Raw genomic sequence first — 27,121 nt, forward strand, 5'->3', positions numbered from 1 at the left:
TCCAATCAAAGGATCAGGAAGCAAAATTTTGCCTCTTCATCTTTGTTTCTTTCTTGCCCTCTTCCTTGGCTATCACCCATTTCCTTGTTCCCTTTCCCTCTTCTCAAGGTGGAGGATCTACCCCATTTATCTGTTGAGTTGAAAAGTATAATAATTCAAAATCATAAGCATCAGTAGCTCTTTCTTTTCCCTCATGCTCTTCCCCTTGTCCAGAACACTCCTTCTACTCTACTTGGCCTATTCTTGCTCATCTTACAGGTAAAAGCTTCAATTACATTGACCACCAGGATGTATCATGTCCTCTTTGTCAGAATGCTCTTTTTTTATCATGATCTGTAATTTAAAATTTTGTGTGTGTACGTATTCATTTAATGTCTATCTCCCCAACTGTACTGTAAGTCCCACAAGTTCAGAGACACCATTTGCTGTGGTTATAACCATTGGGTATCCATCATCGAGGACATGGTACCTGATACAATAGGTACTTGATAAATGTTTAATATGCTAATTAGTCAATTAAGCAATAATTAGTAACTTGTCTATCTTTGCCAAGTGACTATTGGTGGGACCCTGTTCCTTTAAGACCTTACCTGCAAGATAAGGACAGTGCTCACATTCCTGTGGTGTAACTCTATACCTGGGGGTTATTTTATCTGTTCCTAGTCCTAATCTGCTCCCTTGCTGAGATCTCAAACTCTTTCCTATTATCCTTCATTTTGTTTCCCCAGTACAAGTTTAAGTCCCTGTTTCTCTGGACTTCCAGTTCCTCATCTTATTTTCCTTATGGATATTGATTGCTGTCCTCTTTTTGGTTGAGTGTGTTTGGCATGCTCTCATATAAACTGAGTTCTGGAAAACTTTTAGAATTTCTTAACCTCTTTATGCAGTGGACCCCTTTGGAAATCTTGTGAAACCTAAGGATTCTTGTTTCAGAATAATTTTTTTAATGCATGTAATAAAAATACATGAGTACAAACAAAGTCAATTTTATTGAAATATAGCTATCCAGGACCCTCACTTCTCATGATTGCCCTTGGAAATACCTGGTTTGTCCAAAATTGGCTCCTCCTATCCCCACTCCTAGGCTCTGGCCCCAAGCAATTGGAAGATGGGTAGGTTGGTTGATCAAGATTGGAATCCTAGGCAAACCTATTTGAACTTCTGTGTTTAAGCTAAAAATCAAGGTAAACTATAAGATCCCTTCCAAACAACGTGATTCTTAAACTTTAAATATCAACATCAATTTCAGATACATTCCATCAAATATCCAAATTGTCTTTAAAGGCGGTTATACCTAATTTATTGATGTGAAAAGTGGATCATTATAATTCAATAAGTACCTCTTATGTCAGGTACTGAGAGGAGAGCTGCCATGTGATAGAGTAAATAAGAATTTCCAACCCAGGGCACTCAATCTGCAGATGCTAATAGCAGTTGTACCAGGTGCTTTCCTCTGCGGTCCTGGGGTGGGCAGAGAGGATTGCCTGTGCTCCCCAGGGCTTTGCTGGAGTTTCCATCGGCTTTTGTGGGAGATGAACACAGATGATAGAGAAAATGGGCCCCAGTGGGACAAGTGGAGCAATGAGAACATGGAAGAAAAAGAGCATAAACACTTAGAGCAGCTTTGTGATTCCGATCCTAATAAGTAGAGGTCCATTGGAAAGAATCTTAGTCTTGGAGTTGGAAGATTTTAGTCCGAATACTGGCTCAGGGCTCTGTGCCTTGCACATTGCACGAAAGGCACCATCTAAAATTTCATGGGACATTCTAGTCATTCTCATTGTCTGAAGTCATTCCATTCCCCTCTGATTATAAGCTCATCAAGAAATGCTTAATTTAATAAGCATTTATTGAGCATTTACAGCATTGCAGCACTGTTAAGACTTGTTTTAGGTACTACACCACATCTCACATACTGCCTTAATAAAATTGAACACATATTGTATATTTGAGGAGTTTCTGTAGACATATGACATGTTTCCACATAAGTAATTATGGTGTGCCACCCCTATTCTTTCAGCTGTATATTCAAAAGAGACAAATTCCCCCATTTTTTCATATAATATACATTAGGATGGGAAACAATTTTAAGAATATTTAAAATACATGAAAGAATAAGCTGTATTCTCAAGCACCACAGAAGCACACATTTACATACAACCAATTTGTATGGTAATTGCAAGCCATTCTCATCCAGAATTTCTCAGCAACATGAATCCGGTTTGAATTTACAGGGTGTATACAAAAGTAATATAATTTTAGCTACAAATTTCCCCAAGTTGGTGGGAGCAGGAAAGCTGTTCCTTTTTCTCAGCCTTCCCAAGTCTTGAATATCTTGTCCCAATTTCTTCTATGTATCAAAAACATACTCATCTAAAATCCAAGTAAAACTGCCTCTTATGTGAAGCCATTTTTTGAATCCTTGTCAAATAGAAGTATTTGTTCCTTCTGTTGTGTTCCCTTCCCTCTACTTTAGTCCTTAATAATCTTCATTTTTCATTTACGTGTCTGTCTCTGGTTAATTATAAACTCATGACATCAAGGGACAGATGCTTTCTCTCTTCTTGCTAGATATCTAATCCATTACCTTGCAGAAAGCAGTGCTTAAAAAAATAATGATTGAATAAATAAACGAAAGAATGAGTCAATGAAGCAGAGAGAACATTACTTCTTTATTCAATAAATATTTTTTTGAATGACTGCTAGGCTACTGAGTGCATGCACTCTTAAATCTTAGATATAGAATGATGAACTTGTACTTACTGTCACAGCACTGCCTAATGTTACAGTAACAGAAATGTCCTCTCAAAGTTAAGAATATTTCCATCCCTAGAAGTGTAGGGATTCTACCACATTTGAAGATGTGTGGAAAAATCTGTGGCTCTTAAAAAATTAATTCTCCTTCAATTACAGAGCTGAGCCTTTGAAAAATACAGTGGTTATAAAGAAAATATGTGACTCTGCTGCCTAAAAATATTAGCCGTGAATCAAATCAAACAGGACTGCTGATTTTGGGGACACTAGCGATTTTAAGATTCAAAACAGTAACTCTTTTATGGTCTTATCCAAACTATTTCTTACTTGAAATCCTCATTTTTATAAGCTGTTATCCTTCACCCCCTCAAATGAATATTCTGAGGATTAATTATTGTAAAGCACTTCGCAGATGAACGATCTATATAAACTCTAAGTGATGTTATGTTGTGAGTAATGTGCAATGAAATATGGACAAAAGTACCCATTTACTAAAGCCTGCATTGATGTAGTAAACACCTGCTGTACAACAGTAACTCTGGAAAGCCTTATACATTCTTTCTTTCAGATATTTGAATTGGCAATTAAAAATAATTATATTGCAGTAGTCCTTGTGATGCCAGTCAAGAATTCTGCATTCAGCAACATGGGATGTGGCCTTTGAGTTTCAATTACCGGAAGTACACTTTTCTCTTTCCTCTTCAAACTAAATATTGCATCTGAACCAGTCGAACAATCTAAAAGACTGCTTTTTTTTCCTTTAAACATTTTTTGCTTTATGGTATATTTTCAAGAAATGTGAATGAAACATTTCTGTGTGTGGGCTATGACTCAGATAGAGTCATTTTTGGAAGCAGGCATACCCATCTATGCATTAAGTCTAGTACTTACTTTAATTTTGCTTGATAATGTGTGGGTAGAAGGGATAGTGAGATGTTAACAATATCTTTGCCATGTGAAAAAGAGACCTACGTAAAGAAACTTGTACAAAGCAATTTGAAAGAACTTAAGCTACCTTATAACCAGCTATTCTGGTGACCGCCTGGATTTTATTCCATTTGTAAACCTGTATGAAAGGCTGTATTCTATGGGTTTGGACTGAAAGGTCTTCAGGAATAATATCAGCACCAATGGAATAAAAGGATTAGATATAAAACCCCAATACTCTTTCATCTTGTTCTCTTCTGAAATGTAAGGTTTGAACTTTAAAGATGTCTTCTTTTGTTTTCAAATTTCACAGTATCAGAGAAATTTCCATGAAATGCTCATAAGGAAGGTAAAAATTTCATACAAAATTATACATTACTTATGTGCACCAGATCTGTAAAGTATAATTATTTCATTCATTATGAAGGCATAATGCTCAATACAAATAAAGTATCTATAAAACTAAAGAAGATAAATGTTAATCTCTTATATTTTGATATTTCACATTTCCTTACTAAATCATGACAAATTTTGAAGATTTATTTTTAAAATATTATGAAGTATCTGTGTTGCAGTGTTTTGTTTTGATTTGTTCCTGAGATTTATTTTTTTAATTCAATTTTATTGAGATATATTCACATACCATACAGTTATCCAAAGTGTACACTCAGTTGTTCACAGTACTATCATACAGTTGTGCATTCACCACCCCAATCTATTTTTTGAACATTTTCCTTGTACCAGAAAAAGTGAAAATAAGAATAGAAAGTAAAAGTAAAAAAGAACACCCAAATCATCCCCCCTCTCCCACCCTATTTTTCATTTAGTTTTTTGCCCCCATTTTTCTACTAATCCATCCATACATTGGATAAAGGGAGTGTGATCCACAAGGCTTTCACAATCACACTGTCACTTCTTGTAAACTACATTGCTATACAATCATCTTCAAGAGTCAAGGCTACTGGGTTGCAGTTTGACAGTTTCAGATATTTACTTCTAGCTATCCCAATGCATTAAAACCTGAAAAAGGGTTATCTTGTGTTGCAGTGGTTTTTAATCAGACTTGTATTGGAATGGCTATGCAAATATGGGAGTGTTTCTGATAAAAATAGTCTATACAAACTTCTAAATTTGACAAATATTTTAGGAAAGATTTTTGTTATTTCATTTAAGATTAACTGTTTCTTAAAGAGCAAATCTATATTCACCTTTAAAAATATCCCATCAAACCAACCATTCTAGGCTGCCATAATTGCAGTAGTTTCCCGTTGAAACACCTCATTAGCACCCAATCAATAGTTTCCCTTCTGTAATTATATTCAGCTGCTATTAGTTGCACAGAAAATTTGGAAGAAATGTAGATAATTAATCTGATGCATCTACACTTGTATATTCTGTCTTTAAATTCTTCTTAAGTTTAATACATTTTCTTTTTTTTTAAGGTCTTTTTGAGGTTGACCGTTTGTATAGGAGAAAGGGCATCTAAAGTCCATACAACCGTAAGGCATTGGTTATAGCTGGTAGAGGCCTGAGAAGATGCGTGGCATACAAGAAGTGGCACTGGTTATACCATGTTATGATGACCTAGTAGTATTGATATTGACCAAAGGACAGTGCTGTTTTGTAGTAAACACAGAGAGAGAAAATCCAATTTCTAGTTTTATCCCTATCAGTGATCCAAGTTAAAGAGTGCAATTCATTGCCAAAAGTCTCAGCACAAGGTTCTCTTGGGTGAAGTGTGCCTTTGTGAGCCAGAGAGAGTGTGGAGGAGTGAGTGAGAGCTAGCAAGAGAGCAAGGAAGCTGGGCAGGGTTCATGCCTTCCTTCTGGATCTCTCAGAGCCTTAAAGCCCCATTGTTTATATAACTTGAAACAGTGGACTCAATTCTGAAATGACCTGATCAAAAGTTCCCACCTACAATAGGTCTGCACCCATAGGAATGGACGAAAAGGAAATGGCCTCTTCTGGGGTCCATAATAGCTTCAAACCACCACTGCCCAAAGGAGACAAGAAGCTACACATAAAAAGGAGAAAGAGGAAAGGAGTGACAGCAGTGACAGGCAGTGAGAGTTAGGAGATGCAAACCCCGAAAAAACAGGAAAGGCAGAGACTGTTAAATGTATTAGAAAAAACTTCCACATGAAAAAGAGAAATGCTTGAAAGGTGATAAAAATTCCAAATCATTAATTAATCATAAACAGCAATCCAATGTGTTGCATTTCTGAGAAATTCCATTTACTGAGATTTTACTCAACTGAATTGTTCTCTTCAAATCTGATAAAATTTGCCAGTTCTTTTTGATATAGAAGATCTCAAACTGATAGCAAATCAAAGCAGTAGAATAACTCCTAAATCAAATTGACACTCACAGTGTTGAGATGTAGTGATGAAAAGGTATGTATGTGAGGTTTTATTTTAGAAAACCCTTGTTAAAATTAGGCTAGAATTTAACACTGTAGAGAGCACCAGAAATCCCAAGACATTTACACTTCATTTTCTCTTCTGCTCAAAAATTGTAACAAGTAATTTTTCATATAGTTTTCTTTTATTTCCCAAGAGAAAGTGTTTTTTCCTCCCCCACATCGTGCCTTTTTTTTTCCTTTAGAAAACATCACAAGGGCACAGAATTAGATTAACCAGAGAAAGCCTTGATTGACTTAAATGAAATCTCTCCCTGACTTTCATCTCTCCATGGAAGAGATTTAAATTAAATTCTGAGAGAACATTTGATCAAAATCACCTCTCAAGAAATCAGTGGTTCAAGTGGCTTATGTAGATACAGTATATATTTATACACACACACACGTACATATACAAATATATATTTTATATGTTTTTAGATAGATGGAGAGAGGGAGACTGACTTTACAAACTAGAAAATTGTGTAGATCTTTAAAGTATTTCCCCCGTATTTATCTCAATTCTTTAGACGTTAAGGGGATTGTATAAATGCATGAATGAACAAAGGATATTTTCCTTTAATATCTGATTATTTCATTTATTCTGTAAGTGAAAACAGTGTAGAAAGAGGGACCCAAATGTTTCCATTTTCATTTATTAAGGCAAATTATTATCACTGATTAAAGACATTTTAAAAGCAACCAGATTCAACTTATATAGCTTCACTATCCTAAACCAAATTGCCTTTAATTTCTTTTATAAAAATTGAAAAAGAAGGATGCTGACTCTATGGAACACATTGTTTTATGGCTGTGACTGTATGAAGCCAGACAATTCTGTGAACACTGAAAAAATTTTGGTTGAGTTTCTCAATACTTCGTCCTATATAAAGCTCCTACATATTTGAAAAGAGCCTGTATGGTTTGGCATTAGCCTGTTGGGTCAATGTGTGAGCAAAGCAAGCCCTTAGAAAGTCATGTGTATCATCTGAACAAACTACTGATTCTGAGCAATGATAATGAGTGATTTTAAACTTAGTGTAGGATTAACTACATTTCATATGAATTTTAGCCATTTTCATATTTTGGGTAGGTGCCACTGCACATATTTTGAGTCTTGACTGTGAAATCGTAATCCATTGACTCCTTATTTCTGCTTAAATGGTATTTTGAATTGGTTTAGGTGCACGGTTCCAAAGCTAATTTTATGCAAATATTTTCAACTATAGGACTTTGGGGAAAGACATTTTTTTCCCTTTTAATTAAGATTCACAATCTGTTCCTCCAGGAGTTTAATGTCACAGGTTACATATTTTCAGTATTTTGTTTTAAAATTTGGAAAGGATGTACTTCTATGGCTAATTTATTTCCATGTATTTATTTTCACCTACTTATTTCCATCGATTTCTCTCATTTATACTTATTAATATATACCTTTTGATTTGTGTTAGTAAGGCCAGTTTTTCCCAGGTCATTTGTTTGAGGGAAAAGTCAGATTTTAAGGGAAATATGCTGGAATATTCCTCTGACTGTAGTGCTTATTAGAAAAGTAACATCCACAAGATTCCCAAACTCTTATGTCCATGAAATAATTAATAATTTAAGATTGCTTCATAGAAAATCTCCTCAGAGAAGAATTTTATAGAAAAAAATTATCTATCTATCTATCTAGCTAGCTATCTAGTTATCTATATCTATCTATCTAGTTATCTATATCTATCTATCTAGTTTTTAAACTTCCTAAAAGTCCTCCTAGTCAATGGTATCAAATCATCAGATGACCATGGAAAAATTTATTTTCATGTACAAATAATATACAGTCAGTGAAGACTGATGTATCTTTTCTTTTGAGGAATATTTCCTTAAGCTAAGGAAATGATAATTTAATGCTATTTAACAAACAAGGGATAATGATAGTGTATATGGAGATAGATACATGTAAACACATACATACATGTATATACATATTTGTGTATATATGTATGTGTGTATACATGCTTATTATATATATTATATTACATATGTAGATATTTTAAAATAAATAACTTTTCAGCTTACCAAGGCAGAACCAAGTCTCAGACCCCCAAATTATTAATAAGAACACAACCTATGCATAATTATGTGGGTTTTTTTTAAAGGGTCACTTTAATAAAACACAGCATGTGAACCTGTTTGTTCTGCATAGCAAGTGAAATTTTCCAGCTATCACACAATAAATATCATGATGTGATGGAGATCACAGAGGTCAGTTCCTGGCCCTGCCACTAATAGTTGCCACCACTGCAACTTGGGCAAATCAATTCTCCTCTGTAAAGTCCCTGTTTCCTATTTTAAAAAATAGGAATCCTGTCTATGCTGTTACCCCATTGGAAGGTCATGAGGATCAAATGAGGTAATGACTGTGAAAGGATTCTGGAAGCCTTAAAATTCTACTCAAAGGTAAGTGGTGATATGGTTATTGGTTGGTCAAGTGCTCAGTAAGTTACCGAGTGAGTTTAAGGATAAAGGACACATAATTTTTGCAGCCTACTCAGAACTTAAGTCAGAACCTTAGCTACAAAGTGCCTGTTCTGCCAAGGTCCTGCATATTATTAAGAGATATTCACTTACAAGGAGATTTGTAACAATTCTGAAGAGGACCATGATTAATATAGTGTGGACCCTATTACATCACATTAACCTCATCATCTCCGAAGATAGGCATCATCCAGCAGGTGCAGTGGTATGTTTTATACACCATCATCTATATAGTAAGTCTCCGGTGTACAAGTCATTGTCTTCCAACCTATATGGTCTTTGACTCCTTGTATATGTTATGTAGACTAGTAAGTCTTAATGCAAATAAAAAAATATTAGGGCACATTTCTTATTTAGAATATGTATACCTCCTTCATAAAGATACTATTACTGTATCAAAATGAGAAATAATGATTTGGTAATATACTGAAAAGACATTCTTTTTAAAAATTGCCAATGAATTGGTGAAATCTTTTAGCAGATGAGAAGTGATGTACCAATAAGTGAGCACTTAATTTATGCCAGGTACTGAGCTAGATGTTTTACCTGTATTACCTCATTTAATCATCAGCACATTTTGGTGCTGTAAGTAACAGATGAATCTCAGAGAAGAATAGAATTTATCTAAGGTTGCGCAACTAATAAATGCTATACTGCAAAGCTGGGCTTATCAGACTTCAAAAGGCTTGTCCTTAATCGTTGTACCTAACAATTGCCCTCTATAGATATATGTAACTCACACAACTTCCCCTTCATTCACTATTGGACGAAAAGCACTTAATCTCCCAATCCAAAGCCTTATTAATGGTTGATTTAATATAGAGGTTGATTAGTAGGCATTGTAGTGTAACAGGAATGTCTTTGGATGAGTTAGAAGACCTGTGTCCAAGTCCAAGCTCCTATATGAGCAAAGCCATCTTGCAAATATCACTTAATCTCTTTGAGCTTCCTTTCTCATCCAGAAAGGAAGGTAATAAAACCTTTCTCATCCAAAAAGGAAGGCTGGATGAGGCACTGTGCTATAAAATAATAAATGTATTTGGAATTGATTTCTCTTTTTATACCCTGTTGGTTAAACTCTACTTATTCCCCTAGTGGGGAAAGAACTGGTATTTACTGAACATCTAATATGTGCCAAGTGCTTTATTTACATTAATTAATTAATATTATCAACCATCTTAGGAATTAGATATTCTTACCTCAATTTTGTAGTGAGTAAACAGAGGTTTTAAAGTGGGTAACTATCTCACATAATGTAAATCATAAGAATGGAGTCAGAAATCCCACTCCAGACTTGGCTATTTTCTTCTGCAGGCTGGAGCCAGGTTTCTGCAGTACCTAGCAAGATTCTGGGTTGCTCCTCACAACAGCTGACTTTGAATGATCTTTGTATTCTTACCCTGTTTGAATCTTCCAGCATGTTTTTTTTTTTTTTTTTTTTCCCTTCATATCTTCCAGTGGCTGCTCCTTTTTGTCATTTGCTTCTTACCTTTCTTTATATAAGCTGGAAGGTGCTGTCTTGCCTTACCTAATCACCAGTCACATTGCCAATCCTGTTTTCTTTATAACACTTGTCACTGTCTGTAATTATTTATACGTTTACCTAGGTATTATTTGGCTCTTCCACTAGAATATACACTCCATGAGACTTTAGGGACCTTGTCTATCTTGTTTGCTGCTGCATCACACAGCACTTAGTACAGGGCCTGGCACAGTAGATGCACCTTCAATAATTGTTGAATGAATGAATGAATGATATTCCACTGTCTCTCAAAATCTATTTTCTGTGTAGGCTGATCAAATCATTTTGAATGTAACCTTCATTTTCCTGAATGATTTTCAGTGTTTTCCCTAAATGTCACCTAATTTGCTGCAAAGGTTTTTGGCACTAAGAGGCTTGAGTATCAGTGAGGAATTTAAATCTGTGCTGCGACAGAGGCAAGAGTGCACTGACAGGGGGTCTCTTTTGGCATTGTGATTGGTGATTCTTAGCCTTGATAGAAAGCGAAGCATTGAAGACATGGTACATATGTAAACTCATGAGGAACTTTTGAAGTTATTTAAAATGCAAAGACAATGCTTATATCTAGAGCATAATTTGTAGCCAATCATTAAGTGTAGTTCTAAATAGAAAAGTGAATCTATAAAAATGACCTATTGCTTGGTAACCAACACAAACTAGTGACAGGATAGAATGGCTAACAAAGTTTTTTTGTCTACTTTTTAATTTAAAACTCATTACTAAAAGGATTGGTTTGAGCTATACTTGTTTGAGTGTCTCTGTCGTAGTCAAAATCCTAATTATAAAAGATTTATAATTGATGATTCAAGAAATAGGATGGCCATGAGTGAACTTTCAGGCTTTTAGTTGAAAATGTGGAATCATCAATTAAGAGAAGCATCACTTGGGTTTTAAACAAAAATGTCATTTGACTGAATATCATCTGTACCAAAAGATGATTCTATAATTTAGTGAAGATTTTTTAAAAAATTAATCATAGGCATAAATCTCATTCTTGAAGGAAGACTCATGTATCCCTTGGGAGAGTAGAATCCTGTCTGTTTTATATTCCTCTTAAACAATACCCAGATGGTTTATGTAATTGTACCACAGCTTTGATAATATTGCTTGATAACTAGGTGTAATCTGCATTAATTGCTATAAATTGCTCTGATTCCTTGCTGTGAAATATTTTTCTTCTGCTAGGTAGTTGTTTGCATTTTGTGAATGATGGATTATTGTCACACAGAGTAGTATTGCAATTCATGGACTTATTTTTCAGTGCCCATGTTTTGCTGGAAAACTCGTCACTTCCACACAAAATTGTTTCTATACCGAACACTCCAAACCCTGAGGCAGTTGTGGCATGATTTTCATTTTAATGTCATTCTTTAACTTATTTATAGAGATAATAATGCTTTATTAAACAGTGCCTGGCAATAACTTGACATTTTCTTGGTGACTGGGGCCATCAGGGAAAGTTACTTCACCAGGAAACACTTTTTAGCTCAAGCTGGGTTCTGGAGGTACCATATGGTCTTATAGGGTGCTTATATCCTATCATAGCATTTACCACTTGTTTTAGAAACTATATAATGTTTCTGTTTCCATTAATAGACAGTGAGATTCTCAAAAGCAGGTGATCTAGCTGCTGTATCAATTTTTGTAAACTCAGGTTTTAGTAAGGTTCTTGGCACATAGTAGGTGCTAAATAAATACTTGTTGAGCTTCAAATTTAGATGAATACTCTAAGTTTTTCAGTTATGTTCTCAGAAGCATTTAAGGTTTTGCAGCTATTTGGCCCTCTACTGAATGACTTCAGTCTGTTTGGGGGTTAGTGGTTTTAGTGCTTCTGCTAGCTTTTCCCTTGTTATCTATTCTCACTTGTGTTAGCTTTCAGCCGCCTTTTCTGTGGTTGCCGCTTCTAATCTGCTTTGATGCAACAGACCGAATAACAAAGCACATTAAAACAATAAGCTAAATTTTACAGACGGTTAACTTCTGAACAACTTCTGAACAAAGGTATATGCTTAGCATTGCGCTGAGCATCACTGTGGTTCAAAGGAAATACAAGAAACGGTTCCTTCTCAATTTATTTGGAAAGGCAATGCATAAAAAGAGAGCACAAATGGACAATGAGATAATACATAATTCAGAACTGAATTGTGTAGTGCAGATGAGGAGAAAGGAAATAAAACTAAGGAAATCAGGAAATCAAGGAGGTTTTAAATTATCCTGATAGGCTATATGATTAGATCTAAACCTTGAAGGTTGAGCAAAGAGAAACAGATTGGGTGATTGACTGATTTGAAGGCATTTGGAAGAAAATGTCTAGTATAGCCAAATTTTAGATTTTTCTTATTTTTAGGCCTGGGTGTCTCTAATTTCTTCTGGATCATTCAGGAAATTCCTGTCCTTTTGGATTGTTCATTTTCTAATTCAGTATTATTTTTAGTTGTAAATTGCCTCATCATCTTAAAGTTGGATGGAATGTAAATTCTGAAGAAAATATTTTTAAAATTTAGTATGATTAAAGAGTATGGTTATGTTTTGCACATCAGAATCTACTCACAGATCCTAAGGTTTACATCTCTGCAATAGGCAGTATTGCTTTCATACATTAAGGTGTGTGTTCTGTGGCTCAGCAGCAGATGTATAATGCCTTAATGTTCTCCATAAATGGCCAAAACTTCCAGAGAAGGTGATACCCCTCCTCTTCTTTCCTCCATGGATAGTTTGATCATTTGCTGATAGGATGAAAAACAGAATTTGATAAAAATTCAATCTCAGGAACATACTCAAAATAAGAATAAAACACTACCCCAAGAGTTTTGTAAATATTAACTATTACCAATAATAATTCTTCATTCCACTTTATGAGTCTGTCCTATCTTCTCATGTGTGCTTCTGAAGATTGTTGAAACATTTCTTGATGAAAACCTCTATATCTGCCTTTAGTATGCTTACATAAAACAGCCAAAAACTCTGGTCATGATTCCAGAAAGCAACTGATTCAGTCAAACTGTAGATTACTCTAACTGAAAAAAGAACAGAGGTCTGGGTGCCTTAAATTCTCCAGAAGTCAGTAACACCACACTGTTCAGCACTAGTAATTGTAAGTGGAAACTCTTCCAACCTGAGTCTACCATTAGTACTTATTTGACCTGGAGGGTTTTTTGATTAGGCAGGATCCTTAGGGAGGTGAACATATTGAAGAGAGGAAAAGAATTCTGATAATTCCATTAGAAAATTCACTTCTTTCTGATGGGTGTCAGCAACACCTGTGAGGGAAAACCCAGCTAGACATCTGATGGCATAACATTCAGAGCAATAAGGCTAATCCTTTTCCTTCCCAGCTCCTTTAAGTTCATATTGTAGCACAATTGTCTCATTCTTCAAGATATGGTTCAATTATGACCTCCTTTTTGAAATCTTCACTTGCTTAAAGAAGTAACAATTCTCCCCTGTCTGACCCTTATATTTAGTGATATAAACCATTCTATGTTTTTGTCACTAAATAGGATATATATTGGTTTAAGTGAATTTATATTCATCTTACCTAAACTGTGATCTCCCCAGGGACAGGCATGAATTGGGATCATTTTTGTATCTCCAACACATAGTAGGTACTCAAGCATTTATTGTCATAGTAAATGAGCATGTTCAATTATTAGTTGGTGTGCTGGTTTGAATCTGTTATGTATCCCAAAAAAGACTATGTTCTTTTAATCTACTCTTGTGGGGGCAGACCTGTTGTGGGTGGGATCTTTTTATTAGGTTGTTTTCATGGAGATGTGACCCCACCCATTCATAGTGGGTCTTCATTAATTTACTGGAGCCCTTAAGAGAGAAGCTAAGATATGCAATCAAGAGTTTGCCCCTGGGAAAATCAAGGAGGACCCACAGGATCCCAGAGAAGCTAAGAGAGATGCTTAGACAGAAATGCCCTGGGAGAAACAAGCAGAGAACTGAATCTAAGACAGAAGGCCTAGAGACACTTTGGAGAAAGCCATTTTAAAACCAGAACCCAGGAGAAGAAGGACCAGCAGACGTTGCCATGTGCCTCTCCATGTGACAGAGGAACCCCAGATGCCATCAACCTTTCTTCAGAGAAGGTATCATCCTATCAGTGCCTTAACTGGGACATGTTCATGACCTTAGAACTGTAAATTCGTGAACTAATAAACCCCTATTGTAAAAGCTAACCCCCCCCCCAAAAAAAAAAAAAGCCAATCCATTTCTGGTATATTGCATTTTGGCAGCTTTAGCAAACTGAAGCAGTTGGCTTGATTGTCTCTGGTTATTTCTACCAAAAACAAGATAATCTTGAAATCATCCAGAATCTTACTTTAATGTTCTCACAAAAGGATATGTTTGCAAAGAGGTGGCATTTATTTACTTCATGCAAGAAGTTTTAATTACTAAGGGCATCCATGAAAATAATTGTAAGTTAGTCTGACCTAAAAGGTGGTTCACAGCATGAATGCTGAAAATAAAAGTATAATTAGGTTCTAGTACATTTCAGTTTTATTAGAGGCAGGTAGAAAATAACGCAAAGAGCTTCAGAATCTAAAAGGAGAAAATGATGCTAACAAAACTACATTGGCACAATAGATAATTAGAAGAAATGCTTATTTATTTATGTACGCCCTTTTTCAAAAACAGAAGCAAATTACATCAGATGGTATTTCATTTACTCATGTTGCTTATTCTCTACAATAAGTTGATATTCTTCATACCTCACTGATCTAGAAAATAAGTTCTTGACAAAAAGAAATTTGTTTCAGACTGTAGTGCAAAGAGTACTAGATTAAGAGTCAGGAGATTTGAATTTTTAGTCCTGGCTTTTCCCATTAGGAATTATACAGTCATGGGGAAATTCCTCAATATCTTTGAAGTTCAGATACTTCATCTGTAAAATGAAGACAGTAATTCTGATCTCATAGGAATTAATTGCTTACCCATCACTTAAGGGTTGTAGAGATTATGTGGAGTGATTTATTTTATACTTGATGTCACAGAGCACCGATGTATAAATCAAAGCTGGGACAGCTCCTTCATTTGCAGGGTTCAAATACGTAGTGTACTGGAACAGCATGTTATGCATCACTGTAAAGTATCTTTGAAGATAGGTTACTTTCCCCACCTGCAGATTGGTATAGCCTACCTGGAGTAGTTCCTGGGCAGTCTGTTCAGCTTGTTGAGTTTAAATACCCATTGTATATATAACTTCAGTGTCACCATATTCTGGTAAAAACCCAGCACTTTCTGCATAACATCAGGGCCAGTGAGTCAAATGCCCAACTTTCCCAGTAGTTTTCTGAGTAGCTTTAGGAACTCATTTTAAAGCTTCCAGCCAATGATTCTGTGATTCCATGAAAACTAGTACATTACAATAGAGTCTTTCCAGAGTTCAATGTTTTCTGAATTATTGGGAATTTGAAATTTGGAGTTTTGTTCTTTTTACTCCCTAACTGTATTGATCTACCTTGAGAGTCAAGACAAATATCACTCTCTCCCTGTGGAATGGTAGATAAAAGGCAGCTCTGCAGTGTGATCCACTTCTCAAAAATCCAAATAGATCAGTACATTTTGTTCTTCCTCTTTTTACCTCCTCCCCCTTCTGTTCCCATCTCCTTCAGACAGAGCTTCATGTCATTCATGTCATTGGTAAGCCAAATTGCATAGTGAATATTCTGTTTTTTAATAATTAAGTTGGAAATTCCTGATGTAAACATGATTTGAAGGAAGGGTAGGGGATAATTGTAATTGGAGAATGTTCACATAGGTGTATATATGCATTATTTCAGGTCTGTTCTCAAAGGGTTTGATTAACCAGATGTCCATTTACAGTATTAATTGAGCATCCGTTATGGGCATGGTGCCCTTTGGTCATTAAGGTAGCATCAAGGGTAAAAGTGAGTATTCCATGATTGTTGCTTTCAAGAAATGTCTGTTATAAAAGTTTTTGTTGAAGTTTGGGCTATTGATTAGTGACTCCTCTTTTCCAGGTTCTATTCCATAGAAAAAAGGGACAAGCATGCAAATGGGGATTATCAGTTTTATTATTGGTGACAAGTTCCTAATAGTTAGAAAAGCTGCAGTGCAAAATTCAGTGTTGACCTGAGCCCAAAGTGTGGGATAACTTCTGGGTTTCTGATTGTAGAGCTTAGAGCTTACCTGTGGGGAAAGCTGTGTCTGTCAAGTGGCCCCAGTGCTCTTACCCATCCTGCTACATAGAGGCTCCCTGGAAGAACAGGGGTACTGCAGAGAATGGCAGGCTTCTATACTTGCCCTCAGACAGAGAACCTGGGCTTTGTTTCCGGGGTGCTGAATACATGGGGATAGGAAGGAGGAGCCTTTGTCTCCATGAAGCAGGCAGTGAAATAGGCAGGATATTGCTATTTATCCCTCTTTTGATCCTACAAAGCCCCATCCATTTTTTTTTAAATTCCATTTTATTGAGATATATTCACATACCATACAGTCATCCGTGGTGTACAATCAGCTGTTCACAGTGCCATCATATAGTTGTGCATTCATCACCCCAGTCTATTTCTGAACATTTTCCTTATACTGGAAAGAATCAGAATAAGAATAAAAAATAAAAATAAAAAAGAACACCCAAATCATTCCCCCCATCCTTCCCTGTTTTTCATTTAGTTTTTGTCCCCCTTTTTCTACTCATCCATCCATACACTGGATAAAGGGAGTGTGATCCACAAGGCCTATCTGTTTTTCACATGTCCCAGTTTTGACCAATAAGATTGTCCACTCATCATATGGAAAAAAAAAAAGAAGTCAACACAGCAACTGAAAGTCCAACATTTCTCTTTTGTGATAAAGGAAGAAAGGAAGGTGATAGTAAAAGCTCACTCTTCTATGAGAAAATGAGATTCTCACCTAACAAGGTGCATATACAAATATGGCTACTCTAATTCAAGTCCTGTAAAATTCAAATCTATAGCTATTTAATTATGTTTGTTTCTGGAAATTAATTGTTTTTTAAATGAAGCTGGATATAAATAATCATATAGGATAAAACTTCTACTCATCCTAAAAAGGGTTCAATCTATACTGTCTCTAGGACTCTCTGATGTCTTTCTTTGAATTCCTCAAAAATATTTTTTTTATTTGTGAAGGAAATAAGTCACAAGATTCTACTGAGACACAATCACAACTGAAATAGAACATTCCGTACTTTAATTAATATTACAAATAATATAAACAATACTAATAGTATTTGTCATGTACTGAGGCCTCTTGTGTGCTAGGCCCTGTACCAGGTGGTTTATGGTAGTTACATTTATCCTTTTTTGTTTGTTTGTTTTTGTTTTTTGCTGTTCTTGTTTTTTGTATAACATTTCTACACCATTCCTGTTACGAAAAATTCTCTCATACTTCTGTTGTACCTTTAAATTAATCTTTTCAAGGGCCAGTTCAAGAGGTACCTCTTTTGGGAAGTCTTCCACAGCTTCCTCTAACCTATATTTATTTCTGAGTCCTGGGAAATTCTGTGGGTACTCCTGCAAAATATAGTTAGCCCTTATACACCAGTACTTTTATGTGTATATGCCTCATGCCCACCTACCTCGTGGGCACAAATTAAGCTCTATATGTCTCTGTACTCTCCGCCCCCAATATTCCCATCTCACCTAGTGCCTTATATACAAAATGTGCTCAATAATAATTAATTTTTAAATAATTTCTTGAAATTAGGAGGGCTTAGTCCTTATAATTTGAATTTTTATTTGCTTAAGTATGTTGTTAATGAAATCTAATTATATGAAATATAAATGTATTTCATTCTCATGCACAGCAAAATCACTTTTTTCTGACAACAATTTAATATTTTAGACTTTCCATACTGGATATTGTGCAATCCATGATAAATAAACTTTGCTATGTGGCTTAATCCTAAACTGAGAAACACTGGTTTCCAGTTTGGACAGTTTTATTGTCTAGTACCTCTACTTTCCAAAATATAGAATAATCATAGATAGAATTTTCTGGGAAGAAGTATCCTATGGTTGAAAGAATGCTTGTTTGGGGATCAGGAGCCTTGCTCTGTTTCTGCTTTTACTTCCAATTCACAGTGGAACCTTGAAAAGTCCTTTCATTCATAGTCACCTGACATTTATGGAGCACTCCTTGTGTATCAGTCAGTGTCCTAGACTCGGTGATATTGTAGTGAGTAAAATATACAAATATTTCTGCTTTTCTGGAGCATAAATTCTGATTTCCCTTTATGGGCATCTGTATGCTTCCCTGTAAATAAGTAACTCCTCCCATGATAATATCAGGGGTTTGAATCTGAAAATCTCTTAGGATGCTTCCATGTTTAACACACAGAATATGTCTCTGATATATAATGGCTGTGGCAGTTACGCACTGAAAGTCACGGTTGCCAATAGGAAACTTTGTGCTTTTCCAAGATATTACAGTTTAATTACATATATACTATGCTTGATATAGGAGGAAGCATCTTACTCTCACCACCATCGAGGTGGCTGGTGTCAGATGGAGGGTATCTGTTTCATACCCAAGCTAGACAAGCTTGAGCTTAGAACACTTGATATGGTTTCTCATTGATTTACTATGTTAATCTATATTAATGAGGCAGCAGGGTTTGGGATCATCTGCAAACTCTTTTTAACCTTACCAGGGAAATTAATGAACACTGGGCAGGGACAATCAGTCCTCAGAATCTCAGGAGTCTTTGGCACCAATTTGCATTATTCTCTGGATCCATCTTACTAACTTTTTATGGCCTTCACATAAGAAATAAGACTGGTACCATCACAACATTGTGAATGTAATTACACCACTGAATTATATATTTTAAAGTGGTTAAATGAGGAACTTTTAGGTGGTATATGTTTTACTAGAATAAAAATTTAGAAAAAAATAATGTAGGGCTGTATAACCTAAACAGTGAACCCTAATGCAAACTAGGGGCTGTAGTTAATAGTATAAGTGTAATAATATTCTTTCATCAATTCTAACAAAGGTGTCACACCAATGGAGGGGTATTTATGGGAACTCTGTATTTTTTGAATGATTTTTCTGTAAACCTACAACTTCTCTAATTAACAAACAAAAAAGAAAGAATGAAGACTGGAACCACAAGGTTTCCATTGTAAGCTTGAAAAGTATTATCTCAGAAACTGTTTCATCTAGCTCAGTGCTGAAAGGAAGTGTCAGATGAATCAAAGCCAGACCTGAGAAAACAACCTGGAATCAATAAACAGGTAAAGTTTTTATTCATGTTCAATTATGAGTGCATTATAACTTAGAGTCATTGCCCACAACATGTGTCTCTAACACATACGTTGTAAATAATATAACCATAGTATAATGGGGTAAGTGATGTCATCTTGTGTATATGGTGGTATGAGAGCACATAGTTAAGGAGTGAGTAAATCTCCTTCGTGTGGACTTCGAGAGGAAGTAATGTATGAACTGGGTGATGAAACATGATGAGGCTCATACTGTTTTTGTAAAGAGGAAGAGTATTCTGGGCAGAAGGAAAAGCACATGTGAAGGGAAAAAAATGTGCAAGTGTGCGGGATGTCCAAGGAAAAGTGAGCTGCTCACTATGGGAGATAAGAGTGAAAAACTAATTTGGGGTTATCTTTTAAAGGGCTATATGAGACATACTAAAGGGTTTGGTTCTTTTTAAAATGCTTTGCCTTAGTCCACAATAGATTTGAGATAGCACGTGGAAATGGACAATAGAAAATAACGTATTAATCATCAGTGGAAAAAAAAAATCACACAATAGAATATAAAGCTTAAAATTTGTTATTATGTATATATAAAAATCAATCACAGATATACAGGACCTGTAGGCATAAAGGGCCTATGGAGTTATTTGCCTTAAAGAATTGACCCAGAGCTACTGGGAAGCCACAGAAAAACAAGTATAGACATTTACATGGTTCTTATTGTTTATTTTCAGGGGATATTTAGCTAGTCCTTAAGGAGAATTTTCAAACATTTCATAGGTGAAATAGTGAAGGACAGCACTCAGGAGAAAAGAATCCACAAAAGAATAAGTCACTAGTATAAATTATTTTGACTCCTTATAACAGAAAATGGGAACACATTTTATTTTGTACTCTCTTCTCTATTCTGAAAATTCAGTCCATTCATTCATTCATTCATTCATTCATTCAATATGTATTGAGCACCTACTAGAAACCAGGCATTTACCTAAATGTTTGAGAAACATTTGAAAACAAATGGAGCTTACGTTCTAATGAATTAATTGTACAATTATTCAGAAATATTTAGCAGTGATAGGTTGGAGGATAAATGTTGAAATTAAAAACTCCATAGTAATTTAAAATGCACATCTCATTCATTTAGTCTCTATTACAAACACTACATTATCACTCACTCATCAGTGTTCTTAAGGAAGAGGAGGAAGAGACATCGCAAATGAATAAGTAGTTAGAAGTTTGATTTATCTGTCCTGTCATCCAGATGAGTTTAGGTTAGTTCTTGTTTCTAATTATTTTTTCAGTGCTACTATTGGAGATTTATGGAAACAGCTCTGCATGAAAGCTCCAAGTTGACAGCATTCACTTATCAGCATCTGCAGTGTAATCAGGAGGCTATTGCAGAAAGTAAGAGGACTCAAAATGTTGAAACCTTTCCACCCCAGGATTGCATAAGGACTATAGGGAATAAATTTGGAAGGGCTGAGGCCACATATTTGTTATGTTTTAGGTGAGCCCTGGGTGTATTCCACCCAGAGGACTGCCTGCCCCTAATCCCTCCACTCCAGTCTTGTGGGATCTCTGAACTCTGTTTTCACCAGGTGTTGCTAAGTACCCAGACTGAGGTTAAAGTGCTACGTTTAGCAAGCAGGAGAACCTCTGTGAACCTCTGTTACACGATGGATGCCATGTATCAGTATAGGAAATTCCAAAGGTACAACTCAGGGACAACTTATTGCCAGGGAACAGACACTTTGTAGTGGGTTAAGTAGTGACCCCTACCCCCGCCAAAATTCGCCTCCAGCTAGAACCTTGGGTATGACCTTATTTGGAAATAGGGTCTTTGTAGATGTAATCACTTAAGTATCTTGAGAAGAAGAGAGAACACAGACACACACAAAGGGAAGACAGGTGGGGGAAGATTGGAGTGATGCAGCTACAAGCTAAGGAATGCCAAGGCTTGCTGGGAGCTCCCAGAAGCCAGGAAAAGACAGGAAACGATTCTTTCTTCCAGTCCTTAGAGAGTGTAGGCCCTGCTGATACCTTGATTTTGGACTTTTAGCCTTCAAAACTGGGAGAGAATAAATTTCTGTTGTTTGTAGCCACCCAGTTTGTGGTAATTTATAATAGCAGCCCTAGAAAACCAATTACCCCCTCATGTTGAATGTGAACAACTATAGAAAATGCAAGGAAAACAGGTTACCTAATTCTGAGGCCTCATCATTCAGTGAGATAAATAAAAATCCGAAATCAAAACTTCTTTTCCAGAAGGGTCTTCCCAAATCCTTTTTGTAATGAGACAGAATCTAAAGAAATAAGTAAAACTTCACCAAAGGAATAAATTTTACATTTTTAAGACAGGCTTTGAGTGAAATTCATCTGATGAGTCACTTCTAGGGATAAAACATTTTGACTAGGAATTAGAATATATCAGCATATATTATTATTAGTTTTATTGTTTTGTTGTTGAGTTTTTATTCTGTACCTATCAACAGTGTGAGGTCAGATCCCAGCTCTCCTATTCACTGATTAACTTCAGGCAAGTTACTTTCTCTGCCTTAGTGTCCTAATTTGTAAAATGGGATAATAATAGTTCCTACTTATAAGATTGTTGTGAGGAATAAATAAATCAATAAATGTAAAGCATCTGGGGCAGTACTTGGTACATAGTAAGTGCCTGAAGCATGCTAGGTGTATGTTGCTGGTTAGCTACTTAAGATTTGTTAGTAGTATCCTAACTATTGATTTTTTTTAATTTTTTTTAATTTTTTATTTTTTTATTAAACTCAGTTTTATTGAAATACATTCACACATCATACAATCATCCATGGTGTACAATCCACTGTCCAGAGTATGATAACATAGTTATGTGTTCATCACCACAATCTATCTCTGAACATTTTCCTTACATCAGAAAGAACCAGAACAAGAATAAAAAATAAAAGTGAAAAAAGAACGCCCAAATCATTCCCCCATTCCACCCCATTTGTCCTTTAGTTTTTATCCCCATTTTTCTACTCATCCATACACTAGATAAAGGGGGTGTGATCCACAAGGTCTTCACAATCACACTGTCACCCCTTGTAATCTACATTATTATATAATTGTCTTCAGGAGTCCAGACTGCTGGCTTGGAATTTGGTAGTTTCAGGTATTTACTTCTAGCTATTCCAATACATTAAAACCTAAGAGGTGTTATCTATATAGTGCATAAGAATGTCCACCAGAATGACCTCTTGACTCCATTTGAAATCTCTCAGCCACTGAAACTATTTCATCTCATTTTGCATCCCCCTTTTGGTCAAGAAGATACTCTCAGTCCCACGATGCCGGGTCCACATTCATCCCCGGGAGTCATATTCTGCATTGCCAGGGAGATTTACACCCCTGGGAGTCGGGTCCCACGTAGGGGGGAGGGCAGCGAGTTCACCTATCGAGATGGCTCACTAACTATTGATTTTTAAATGCTGGAAGACTTACATGATAGGAAATGAAATTCTGAACAACAACATAATTTAATCATATGTAGTGACATTAGTATAGATGGAGAAAAGTTAAAATGTTGAGTTAATTTTTAATACTACAACTAGCAAGAAAACACGGCACATACCATATTTCAGATTTTAAACTCTGCATTTGTTTTACATTTCTTATTTAATGCTAAGCTATGACAAGAAAATGAATGTGTTATCTGTTCCATTAACTAAAATTTGTTAAAATCTCATTACATTTGCAAAGTAGGATTCACAAAACAAGCTGCCAAAACAGCTGTGCAGTTCTAAATATAATAATAATGAATCTAAGTATAACCCCGTCACACTCTCTTTAGAAAAAAATTTCATTTAGGCTCCTTAGATCTTTGAAATTGTCTTATATTGTTCACCCAGTGGACATACTATTAAAAAAAATTAATGGCATGTTACGTTAAGATAGCGTTTTTCAGAGGAAGATCTCTTATGTAAATGCAAATGTTAAAAGTGTCTCAGCAGCCATATCAGTCAGATGCTAAGCAAGATTGTTTGCATGGTTTAATATGCATTACCTGCTGACCACACACATATTCTGTGTCAGGGCTGGATCACATCTAAAGCTGGATGGGACCCTAGAAGCACTCCATTCCATTCGCCTAAACTGATATGTGTGAAAGCTAAAGCCCAGAGAAGGAGTTATTTACCTAATACCACACAGCAACGTAGTAACAGATCAGCTGCGTCCCCTTCTCCACCTTTTATCTTTTATTTTCTTCTTTATGATACAACTGAGTTCTCACAAACTGATACAGGGGAAAGCCCATTCAGGACGGCTGATTCAGATGATGACTTTGCTGCTTACTCTCTGTCTCACTCCGCGTGGTTTCAGCTGTTGGTTCTGGAGCCAGGTGGCTCACTGTGGACTTTAATCTCTCCAAGCTTCAGTTTCCTTAGCTATAAAATAAGGAATATAATAGTGGCTACCTTTTAGAGTTATTATAAGAATTAAATGAGGTAAATACATAAAATGTGTAGAAGAGTGTCTGGCACAAAGTCATTCAATTAAGGTGAATGGTTCATGGACTCTCAGACTCAGTTTCCTCAGCTATAGAATAAGAGACTCATTTACTTCATGGAGCAGCTGCCAGGATTAAATAAAATTTTCTATGGGAATGTACATGATACATACATTGAAATACATGTGACATAAATAAGCATGACTCAAAAGATGAAATCAAAATACAACTTGATTTTTTTCTTTGACTGTCCTTTAAAAATTTATACACTGGGGGAGATTCTTCATGTTCCTTGATGAAACCAATCACTTTCCTTAGGGTTGTAAAAACACTTATTAATTTAATAAATTTAGGTTGCTTAGACCCATATATTATAAACACTTCTTTTTTGATTCAAAGCTTATATATTCCCATCAAGGCCATGCTTGCAGGGAGGCTTCCCAACTTAAAGGAAGGGGGTACGTAAATTTCACCTGCCTTTTTCACTTCCCTCCTTTCCTCACACTCGAAACACTATTACTGACTGTTTAGGGGTAGGAAGAGAGAGAAGCAAAAGGGGAGGCAGAGAATTGTAACTTTATTGATACTGCTATAAGATGGACTTACACTCTCTGGGCCTTGAAGATACTTGGGGTGACTCCTCTTTCGGGGTTTTTCTTGGATTCTTCAGAAACTTCTCTTGCTAGTCCCTCTAACTGCAACTCTGTTGGGATAGTGCTTGTTTCTTATCTTCAAGCCCCTAGTTTTCCAGTTTGCACTCCACCTAGACTCTGTGTTGGAGACCCATCACCCACATGTCTTGTCCTTGGGTGGGAGTTACAGTGGCTCTGGGCCATCATCTTCTCCAGCGTGGCTCATACCTGGTTCAGGAGGAGCATTCAGTCCCCTTTACCTTATCTAACTTTGGGAATACAGGCCAGCCAAAATACAGCCCCCAAATCAGCAACTCTCCCTTGCTTTCTACCTTTTTCAGGGAATCTATTTTGACACTAGTCAAATATGCTTCTCATTATGGTGGGAAGAAGATCAACATCTGAATAATCGTACTGAAGCCTTTTCTCTATGTTTGAGATGAAGGGATTATCAAAGTTCTACCTTTAAACTTTTTATATCCTCCATATGGAATTTAGAGCAGTATAGCCAATTTTCACTTTACTTATTTTCAAATTTCTGCATGTTGTTTTGGCATCATACTTTGGAAATCATATCTATTGTGTCCTGGTGCACCAGTCAAAATTTGCCATTTAAAAAAAATCCTGTTATATATACAATACCCATTAAATAAATGTGTTAACAAATTGATGGTTTTTAGTTTTCCAAGAAGTGGATAAGGTGAGTGTCTTGAATACAGTTACATATAAGCACTGAAGTGTTTATTACAATTTCATACCTCTAAAAGGGAAATGTGTGTGTGAGGAATTGGGGAGTGTGGGGACTGTGACAGCCGGATCCCCACACAGGTGCTGGGCTGTGGGCTTTGCTGCTCTGAACACATGCATGGAGGGAAGAAAGTTCCGTTTGAAGACCCATGGAAACAGCATTGAGCACTGCAGCACAGTCATAGCTTCTGAAATCAACACTCTTATTTATCCAATCACAATCAATAATAGATGTGTCTCTCTTGAACCAAAAGTTTCAAGTGAAGTCCTCAGAGGCATTGGTCAAATAGTTGCCCCTGCTGCAGACCAAGCATCATTCTATTCACTCTTGGAAGCCTTTTTTGGCTCCTGTTGATTTTGCAGTCACAGTTATGCACATGGATGGAGATATCCACAAAGTGCTTTCTCATTGAGCCAAAGAAGCAGTAAACAGGTTATGACTACCCTTCAGATTTGGCTGTCTCTGCCAGCTTGTGGCTTTTCCCTCTGGCCCAGGCTTATTTGTTACATATGGATAAACTGGAGGCAAAGCATCCATTTAGAATTAACCTCTATAAAATAAAGCAATTTTTTGATAGGAACAGCAATGAACCATTTTATCAATGAATTGAGAGCAGTAAAATATGAATCACTTTCCCATAAGGTACTATGTTTTTCTGTGAGTTTATATGAAACCATAAATTTAAAAATAAGCTGGAACAAAATATTTAGTGAATCTACAACCAAAAGCCTTGTCAGACCGCACACAGAATATTGTGATGTGTTCTGGGTGACAGTTTAAACAGGCTTGTTAATTTTACTCAGCACTAGATTTCTAGAACTCATCTATGCTGCTTCATAAGCTTGGGGTCCATTCATTTTCTCCACATATTTCCTCTGAGAGGTGTAATATTGTGAGGGGAGGGAGACTTCAGTGCTTGTATATGAACTATATTCCATAGATTGAATATACCATAACTGATGAATCAGTTCTTCTGTCAGTTGGCATTTTGGCTGTTTTCAGGTATTTGCTTTTTTAATAGTGCGTATATGAGCCTCTCTTAACTCTCAGATTTAGTGACTTAATGAATTCCTGACTTTTAATGCTGATAATCTAGAAAAGTAAGAAACTGTTGTTATATCTCTCAACAGTGGGTGCTAAGTTTAGTATATATTGAGTGGTTTTTTGTATCCAAGATGTTCTTGGTAATATCAAATCTGTTTCAGATTCCGAGGAAACGGGGATTCCATTCTGGCCCAAGGGGGTGACAGTGAGGACACATCCTTAGCTAGGAGGTTGGGATGTGGAATTATACAGAGAATGCGATCAACCCAATCTCATCACCAATAACGTCCAGTGATTTCCATTCATTCTATTCATGAAGTCCAAATTCTTTGACCTGACATTGATATCCCTCTACATTTTGTCTCCAGAGTACATTTCCAATTACTTTTCTCACCCTAAGCTTTAGTTAAATTTTATCTAACTGAAAAGGACATCTTAGCATTCCTTAAGCAAACTTTCTCTGTTCTTTTTCTATTGTATTTTGTATATTGTTTCTACCAATCTTTCAAGATCCTATTTAGAAAACACCACCTTCAAGAGACTTTTCTATTTCCCACAGGTAGATAGAATTCAACTTTCACATATATATCTATAAAACAATGTGTACATCTTTCTTATAGCTCTGGTGCCAGGCACTGAACAAAGGAAATAATACACACTAATCCACTAATCATTTTAAATCCCAAACATTAATACCCACCCTCATCACCTATTGTCTTAGTTTGCCAAGGCTGCTCTAAAGATACCACAGACTGGCTGGCTTAAACAACAGGAATTTATTGTCTCACAGTTTGGGAGGCTAGAGGTGCAAAATCAAGGTATTGGCAGACTATGCTTTCTCTGAAATCTGTAGTGTTCTGGTGGTGGCTTGCTTGCGATCAGTAACTCA

At 36.1% G+C, this 27,121-nt stretch overlaps 1 protein-coding gene across 4 annotated transcripts in view; it reads left to right on the forward strand.

Moving 5' to 3' along the window:
• FGF12 (fibroblast growth factor 12) overlaps window positions 1-27,121 on the forward strand; it is a 631,141-nt gene that overhangs the window by 471,273 nt on the left and 132,747 nt on the right. The window lies entirely within an intron of this gene.

The sequence above is a fragment of the Choloepus didactylus genome, chromosome 1 (genome assembly GCF_015220235.1).
Source record: "Choloepus didactylus isolate mChoDid1 chromosome 1, mChoDid1.pri, whole genome shotgun sequence".
Taxonomy (NCBI): domain Eukaryota; kingdom Metazoa; phylum Chordata; class Mammalia; order Pilosa; family Megalonychidae; genus Choloepus; species Choloepus didactylus.